Source organism: Pseudoliparis swirei, chromosome 18 (genome assembly GCF_029220125.1).
Source record: "Pseudoliparis swirei isolate HS2019 ecotype Mariana Trench chromosome 18, NWPU_hadal_v1, whole genome shotgun sequence".
Taxonomy (NCBI): domain Eukaryota; kingdom Metazoa; phylum Chordata; class Actinopteri; order Perciformes; family Liparidae; genus Pseudoliparis; species Pseudoliparis swirei.
Window position 1 is genome coordinate 5,992,155 of NC_079405.1, and position 8,110 is coordinate 6,000,264.

An 8,110-nucleotide genomic window follows, 5' to 3' on the forward strand; every position below is an offset into this window, starting at 1 on the left:
CAACACTCTTTTCTCACTTAAAATGCTCTTACATATACTGTCTATTAGCATTGCTTTGTTTTCGGTTCTTCCCATTAATATAGTGTAAACAAGTTTCCATCCTCAGGACTTTTGCCATTTCCACGCCTCCGATCTTTTATGTCACTTCCTAGTCAGGGCTATCGAGCTAAGAACGACATGCTCATCTTCCTTTCTGAATTTAAGGTTTTTAAATTCCCCCTCATCACCTTCCAGTAAACCACTCTATTTCCTTTATCAGAACAGTTTTCTCCCAAACTTCTCTTCATTTGTTGACTTCCCTTCAAACTTCACTCCTTTGCTGTCCTCTCCCTTTGTGTCCTCCTCTCCCAATAGAGACTGGAGTCCACCCACAGGATGGAAGATCACCTGTTACAGGTCCTTTTTGAAACAGCTGGTGATGTCTCACATGTGTATTGTAATTAACTGATGTATAAAACAGCTGGCGATGTATCTGCAAGCAGTCAGTCACTTCTCTTCAGAGTTGGTCTGTTATCAGGTGTGCTGGGTGTTCAGTGCCAAGCGCTGCTAGTGATTGGATTCCTCTAGTTCTTTTGTTTGGCTGCTCTCAGACTGCAAGATGTGGAGACTTGGGAACATGTGAGTTACTCTACTTTCTGTGTTTAATGACTGCTTGCTGCACACTTAATGTCTCTAAATGATGTGTTTTACGTGAAGGTTGTTATGGAACTTGATGGCTGCAGTAATCCTCTTGGCTCAAGCAAGGCCAAATACGAAGGTTTATTTACCATCAAGTAAGCCTGACTTTAAACTAAATGACATTACCACTGTTCCAGAAAATGTATTGCTCCTCACAAGCCTTTTCTTTTCACAGGCAGTGGCTTGCATTCAGACTGCGTGGGTAATCTAATGAGGCTGTCATTGGACAAGGCCCTAGCAGTGGGGCATGAGCTTGAGGTGGAGGCCATCAGTAAGTATGCAGTCTGCTAATAAGCATGGTTGGTTAACACTAGGAGAGGTGTCCTGTCATGCTCGTCTTTATTTCCCCCCCAGATGGCACCCAGCACATTGTGTTAACACCCAACTTGGCTGCTCAGTGTGGCTACAGCATGGAGTCCGACCCGTGGGGTAACACCAGAATCTACTCGTCTCTGCTGGGCTGCTACGTGGACAATAAGGTGTGTTTGAGTTTACATTATTTGAGGACATTTAATTATGAGTTGCCTGTGAGAAACATGTTTGCACATTTGTTGCATTAATGACTTAAGAATAGGGGTGCAACGGATCAAAAAACTCATGGTTCGGATCGTTCCTCGGATCAGAGTCACGGATCGGATCATTTTTCGGATCAGCAAAAAAAAAAAAAAATAAACATGTTTTGTCTTTTTGTTTATTAACACTTTTAAATTATTCAATTGAAATATATAAAATCAACTTAAAGTGTACAATTAACATCTTCTTTTCAACATAATCAATGAAAAACAACTTAAAGTGCAACATAAAAGGCATATCTCCTTCCTTTAAACATGGACCAATGACCATTAATAAAAAACAAATTAAAGTGCAACATAAGAAGGCACATCATCTTCCTTGAAACAAGAGCATTATTATCAAAGAAGAATTAAAGAAAGAAAACAAAGCATACATGAGCTTATAATTTTAAATTCTTTTTCAAAAAGACAAGGGTGTCTACATTGTCTGAGGAGAGTGTGGACCTCTTTGCAGTCACTATGTCCCCTGCTGTTGAGAACACTCTCGGAAGGAACTGAAGAGCCTGGCACAGCGAGATAGCATCTTGCCATCTTAGCAATATGAGGGTATTTAAACTCATTGCTTTTCCACCATGTCAGTGGATCACCATCCACTGCAATGCCGCTTGCTGCCAGGTAGAATGCCACCTCCTCTTTGATGTCAGCAGGAGTCTTGCTGTCCATGTCTTTGCTGGCAAAGGTCTCTCCAAAAAGCTCTGCCAACGACTTCTTGTGTGGAGGAGAGGTGTCCAAGTTTGCTCCTGTTGGCTCTGCAGCTTGACCCTGCAGAAAAGAATAGGTCATTAATTAAACCTATTATTTATTTTCATGTTTCATAAACATAAAAAATGCAATAACATTAAATGAATGCCATTATTACTGAAAATAAAAATGTATGAAGATTTAAATTGATCATTTTAAAATAATGTTTTTTCCTTTACCTCATCACAGTCTTCAGTGGCCAGACTGCTCACAATCTCAGTGGTGAGGTCACTGTATGTCCTCTGGCGTAGGTCAGGGTCTATGTGAGACAGGGACTTAAACCTTGGATCCAGGGCAGTAGATCTGTGGGTAGTCCTGTAGAGTAGGGGTGAAGTGTATCTGGGCTTCAGGTCCTCTCTAATGGCAGTCTTGACATCTTGAGTGATGGTGCTGTCTTCCACACTTGGAGCCATGGATTGTAGAATCCTTGTTTTCAGCAGAAGGATCATTGACACAGATGGTAACGTTTCAGTGCTCAGCAGAGATGTAACAGTTTTAAGGGGTTTAAGCACCTGGAGGACCTCCTCTGCCACTCTCACATCATCATCAGAAAGGGTTATGATGTCTTTGACATTTTTCTTTAGGGTCTTGTAGGTCAATGCAGAGTATATAGCTGCCTGCTCCAGATAACGCTCTAACATATCATAAGTGGAGTTCCACCTTGTTGGGACATCATGTATGAGCTTATGAGTAGGCAGCTTTAGCATTTCTTGCCTTGTCTTAAGCACATGAGCAGCTGTTGTGCTTCTGTGGAAGTAGGAAACCACCTTCCTGATCCTCCCAAGGAGGCGGTCCATCCTATTGACTGAGATTCCCTTCTGTGATGCCAAATTTACTACATGTGCAAAGCACCCTATCTGTGGGCCCAGTCCTGCCTCATTCACTGCATTTATTTGATTTTTGGCATTATCAGTTGTGACTGGGATATTAGTAGTGGGCCTCTTTATCTTCCATTCCTCCACTGCTTGTGTCAGTACCTGTGTGACTTCCGTAGAGGGGGCGTGTCTGCAGCACCGGACTTCTCATCTCCCAGTCTGCTGTGATGAAGTGAGCGGTTATTGTCACATAGCTCACCGTTCCCCTCGACGTCCACCCATCTGTTGTGAGTGCAACAGAGGGTGCTACAGCTAGCTCATCCACCACCTTTTTCTTCTGCTCATACAGACCTGGCACAATATTATCGCTGAAGTGGGTGCGCGACGGGATGTCGTAACGTGGCTCGAGCACGTTCAGCATGTGTTTGAATCCCTTGTTTTGCACAACGGAATATGGCCTCATGTCAGCACCTATAAACAGACCGATAGCGTTTGTGATTGCGTTAGCCCGGTCTGATTGTGGAGGAAGGGGCTGCTTAAATGCCGCGGTGAGCCGCTTTCGGTTTCACTCCCGTCAGTGAAACACCGGGGTGATGTCGCTGTAAATGCGTGGCCAAACTGGCCATGCTCGATGTGTTTCCACTGTTGTATGACTTTCTTGTGCCACAGTGCCTACACACCGTCACGGTTTTATCCACCAACCTCTTTCCTTCTGAATTCAATTTGACAGGGAAGCCAAAATGCTCCCAAACAGGGGATTTCCATGTGGGGCGTTCTAGTTCTTCTGTTCCTCCGCTCGCCATGACCACGCTGTGTTGCAGGTTTTTCTTTATGTTAGCAATCGCTATGTCAGCCACGTGTTACGGCTGTGTGTGGACTGAGCATGCGCACAATTTTTTTTCTTCATAAATCAATCCGCGGATCATGCGCGTGCCGAACCGAAATAGATGATCCGAACGGATCACGGATCAATGATGATCCGTTGCACCCCTACTTAAGAATGTAACTTTTTACGGGCATTTATTTTTAGCTTATCAGTATTGTATGTGTTTCATACAGCGGCCATCTAAAACGGCCAATGTTTGACCTCATATTTTAGCCACTATAAAAATAATAAAGATGTTTCCCCAATTGGAGAACACTAATTGGAGCCATTTTTGATTAAAAAATTACAGGATTTTAAGCTCTTGACTCTCCTAAAGCCAAATTCTTGTTTCATGCATTTCATTTGTAGGACGATCAAACCTTTAATGTTGGCTTAAGGCTCCGGTTGTAATGCCCCAGTGGATCAGACGTGGTTACCCATGATGTGAGCCAGACTTGCAGCTACACTAGCTGGGCCTCTAGAGAGATTCTCTGTGACAGGAACTACATGGAAGTAGGTCACTTAATATTGAAAGCTCGACTGACTTGTTTCTAACAATCTATTAAGCCACCATTTCTTTTAGGTGTCCCACCACATTGCTACTCCTGAAGCTAAGGGGCAGACTCGAGATATTAAAGAGATCAACGTCATTCCTGATGTATGTGTATACATTCCTGTTACAGTGGGCTTGCTCTTCAACCTGCACTCTTTTATCTCATTCAACAGAGGACATTATTAATTCTCCCCTTGCCTATAGGCCTCTGGGGCAGCACATGGTATCTGGAAGTTGACATTTTACACCCCAGAACCAGTATCAATGGTTCTGAGGGAGGCTGAACAAGCCGGTTATGGTGCCATGGTGACCTCAACCCGTCTGGTTATGCGATCGCCTTACAATACAGCAGAGACCACTTCAGAAGAGGTAAGCAACACACAAAGTGGTTTGCATTAAAGTTGGCCATAGAAGCGCAATAATAAACCAACATCTCTTAGGTGGATGGAGTCTCCATGGAAGTTTTCAGGGTGAGAGCCTACTACAAGGCACCACATGGTCTGGGTGTGGTGGACTTGGCAGCTGCTTGTCCCACAGGCAAGTCTCGAGCAATCTGTGTGGACATGGTTTTCTTAAGTCTGTCATATGGAGGAGTCAACAGTTGGGTTATCATTAACAGGTGGCGTCCTCTTCACCAACAACGTAATCTCTTGGCACGTACTCCTGCCGTATGACACCACTGGTAGATGGCAGCTTTGAAATCCGAGAAATGCACATGGGCATTAACGGAAGGAGGCTCGATGGATCTCAGATGGCTGCACGAGGGTACACGCTGTCCGCCACAGATTTCCACATCATCATTGAGATCCCAGTGGGCTCGCCTGATGGTCACTACAAGGTTGGGAAGTCCTCTAGCTTAGAAATGCATGGTCACTTTTATTTGCATATTTTATTAAAATGTCATGAATAATTGCAGAGCCATGCCCCAGATTACCAGTACCACGTTTCCTACATTGTGGAGCCCATGCTCGAGGTACTATGGAGGACCACTGGCACCCGAGATGATACCAGATACAAGGTGTTGTTCCCCATTACCACCCCTCTTATTCTTCAAGCTCCCCACGTCCAAGAAAGTAAGTCATTATTTGTTAAATGACAGAACTTCAGGCTCATAAAGGAAGGTTTATAGCCCTTTTCCTATTCCTCAGATACTGTCCCAGAGGCTCGCCTTTTCAGCGTTGTCTTGGGGCCCCTTCTTCATGATGTGGTGCTGAGGAACATCACCTTCTTCACCAGCGTGCTCACTGTTGAAGAGAGCAATGCCAGAGGTTTTACCATCCAGGAGCATCGCCACTCCAATGGAACCAAGAGCATCTCTGTTTTAGTGCCCTTTGATGCAGATATTGTCCTGAAAGATGCAAGTGAAATTAAATGCTAAATGTCAATGGTGCCAGCTCTCTTGGTTTCAGTGACATAACTGAGTTTTTTACATCTGCAGAATCCTGAACCCTTGATTACAACTTACTTCCTCTCTGATCTTTGGGTTTATCATCCTTCCTGAAGAAACTCCATTTGCCCACCCAGTCGAGTTGCAGGCGTCTCTGCAAGATGTTGGTGAGATTGAACTTTTCACTGTATCTAGCTCACAATTGCGTCGCGTGGGGAGAAATTTAACAACTGAAAGATGTGATATGGATGCCAACTGACCAAAAACCTTGGGTGTCTCCTTTTAAATATGACATTACACAACCTCGTAGAGTTTATGCTAAAGATAGTCCAATGGTCAACCTTGTCTCTGCTTTTAGAGCTACCAACCATCACTGGCACCTGTGACCAGAACCAGTTTTACATCAGTGTGAAATATGGGAGTCAAGGCAACAATTTCAAGGCAATGGTTGGACAACAACAGCTGACACCTGAGATGGCTCACTACCAGTTCCAAGAAAACGGCACCCACTTCAGCGTCAGTCTTCCATACAATGCCAAGGATGCAACCTTCGAGGTATGTTTCACTGTAACCTCTCACCTTGAAGCTTCTGCATTGGATAACGTCCCTCTTTGTCTTCCAGCTGATAACCTCAGATTCACTAAGAGCCCACGTTGACTTCTTTCTGCTTCATGCCCGTAACGACTGGGTGCTCGCTGATCTCTTCTTGTCCTGCAACTTTCCCTTAACAACAACCGGTAAGACTTAAACATGTTGAGGGTTTCTGCTGATGGGACTATAGGACGTGTTCTTCACCCTTACTACCTCTACTCGCAGAGTGCTACCCCAATGGAACGATGACGGCTACGGCTGTGAAGGTGGCTTCTGTGACCAATATGGTCCCAAGTAGGCTGACCCTAATGGACCAGTCTTGCAAACCGGCATTCAGTGGTGATCGCTTTGCATATTTCTCTTTCAATGTTGCGTCATGTGGAACCACAAGAACAGTAAGTGTTGGTTCACCTTAAATATCCACACTATTGTTAAATGCTAATGTCCTTTGTCCTCAGTTCTTTGACCACTACATGCTGTATGAAAATGAGATTGCCTTGCCTTACAACAAAGGACCATCACCAGTTGGTCCTCAGTACAGGTAGAGGACTCGTCCAATGTTTTAATCGAATATACTTTCTAGTGAGGTCCACCTCAGTGTATTTCCTTTTCTCCAAGACAAACCATTTCCTGCTACTATGTGGTCAACGAGACTCGGACTGTTGGCTTCAGCTCAAAACCAAGACTCTATGAACCCACCGCGGAGATCGGCTCAGGACAGCTGATGGTTCAAATGAGGCTAGCCCAGGGTAAAGTTGACTTTATTAAACCTTGTTTTGCAAGACGGTACCCAGTCAGGACAATGCCTCTTTCTAATGGGACTCTTCTCCTCCAGATTCATCGTACACGCTCTTCTACCAAGCAGAAGATTATCCAGTTGTGAAATATCTGAGGCAGCCTCTTTATTTTGAGGTAGAGCTGGTTGAGGCTACTGACCCAAATTTGAGCTCATCTTGGAGAACTGTTGGGCTACACTTGATGAAGACCGGACATCTCTGCCTAGCTGGGATATCATTGTAGACAGGTAATGAGTAGCATAAAGCTAGGTAAGGTCTTATAACTTGTGATAAATCAAATATGTTGTCAATCCCTCCCCAGCTGTGCAAATCCTGATGACAGCTATGTGACAGTTTTCCATCCTGTTGTGAGAGATGCCAGTGTTTTAGTCCCATCCCACATCAAACGCTTCTCTATGAAGATGTTCACCTTTACTAAAGATGAGGCTGTTCTGAAGAACGAGGTAACGATGAGCAGTGTGCATTGTCCACATCTCATAGTAGCCCTGTGTAATAAACCCTTCTGTCCGTCACAGATCTTTGTCCACTGCGATGCAGAGATTTGTGACTCATCGCGAGCAGATGGTTCATGCAGAGGCCAGTGTGTTGAACCTGCACACCAGACGAACTACAGACGAGAGAGAAAACGGGCAGGACATATGGGAAACATTTGTCAACAAACTACATGCAGTTGGTGATCGACTTTGTCTTTTTTTTCTTCTAGTACAAAGAGGAACGGACTCCATCAACCAAAGGCAGATCTCCTCTGGGCCTATTGTGTTAACCTCTGGTCAAACTCCTGAATAAACTAATTTAAAAGTTCTGCAATCATCTTTTCACTCAATTTGTATCTAGTTTGTTTGAACCCATTCATAAACTTTCATTGTTATGCAGATGATACTCAACTATATCTATCGATAAAACCAGAGGAGATGACCTGCAACTTCTTGATGTTAAACTCAGACAAAACCGAAGTAATTTTAATCGGCCCTGAGCACCTCAGAGATCAATTATCTGATGTGGTTTCTGTAGATGGCATTGCCCTGGCATCCAACACCACTGTAAAGAATCTTGGCATTATCTTTGATCGACTTGTCCTTTAACTCCCACGTAAAGCAAATCACAAGGACTG

At 44.1% G+C, this 8,110-nt stretch overlaps 1 pseudogene; it reads left to right on the forward strand.

Moving 5' to 3' along the window:
- Positions 1–598: 598 nt before the first annotated feature.
- Positions 599–7,800, forward strand: LOC130208208 (uncharacterized; annotated as a pseudogene).
- Positions 7,801–8,110: the final 310 nt, after the last annotated feature.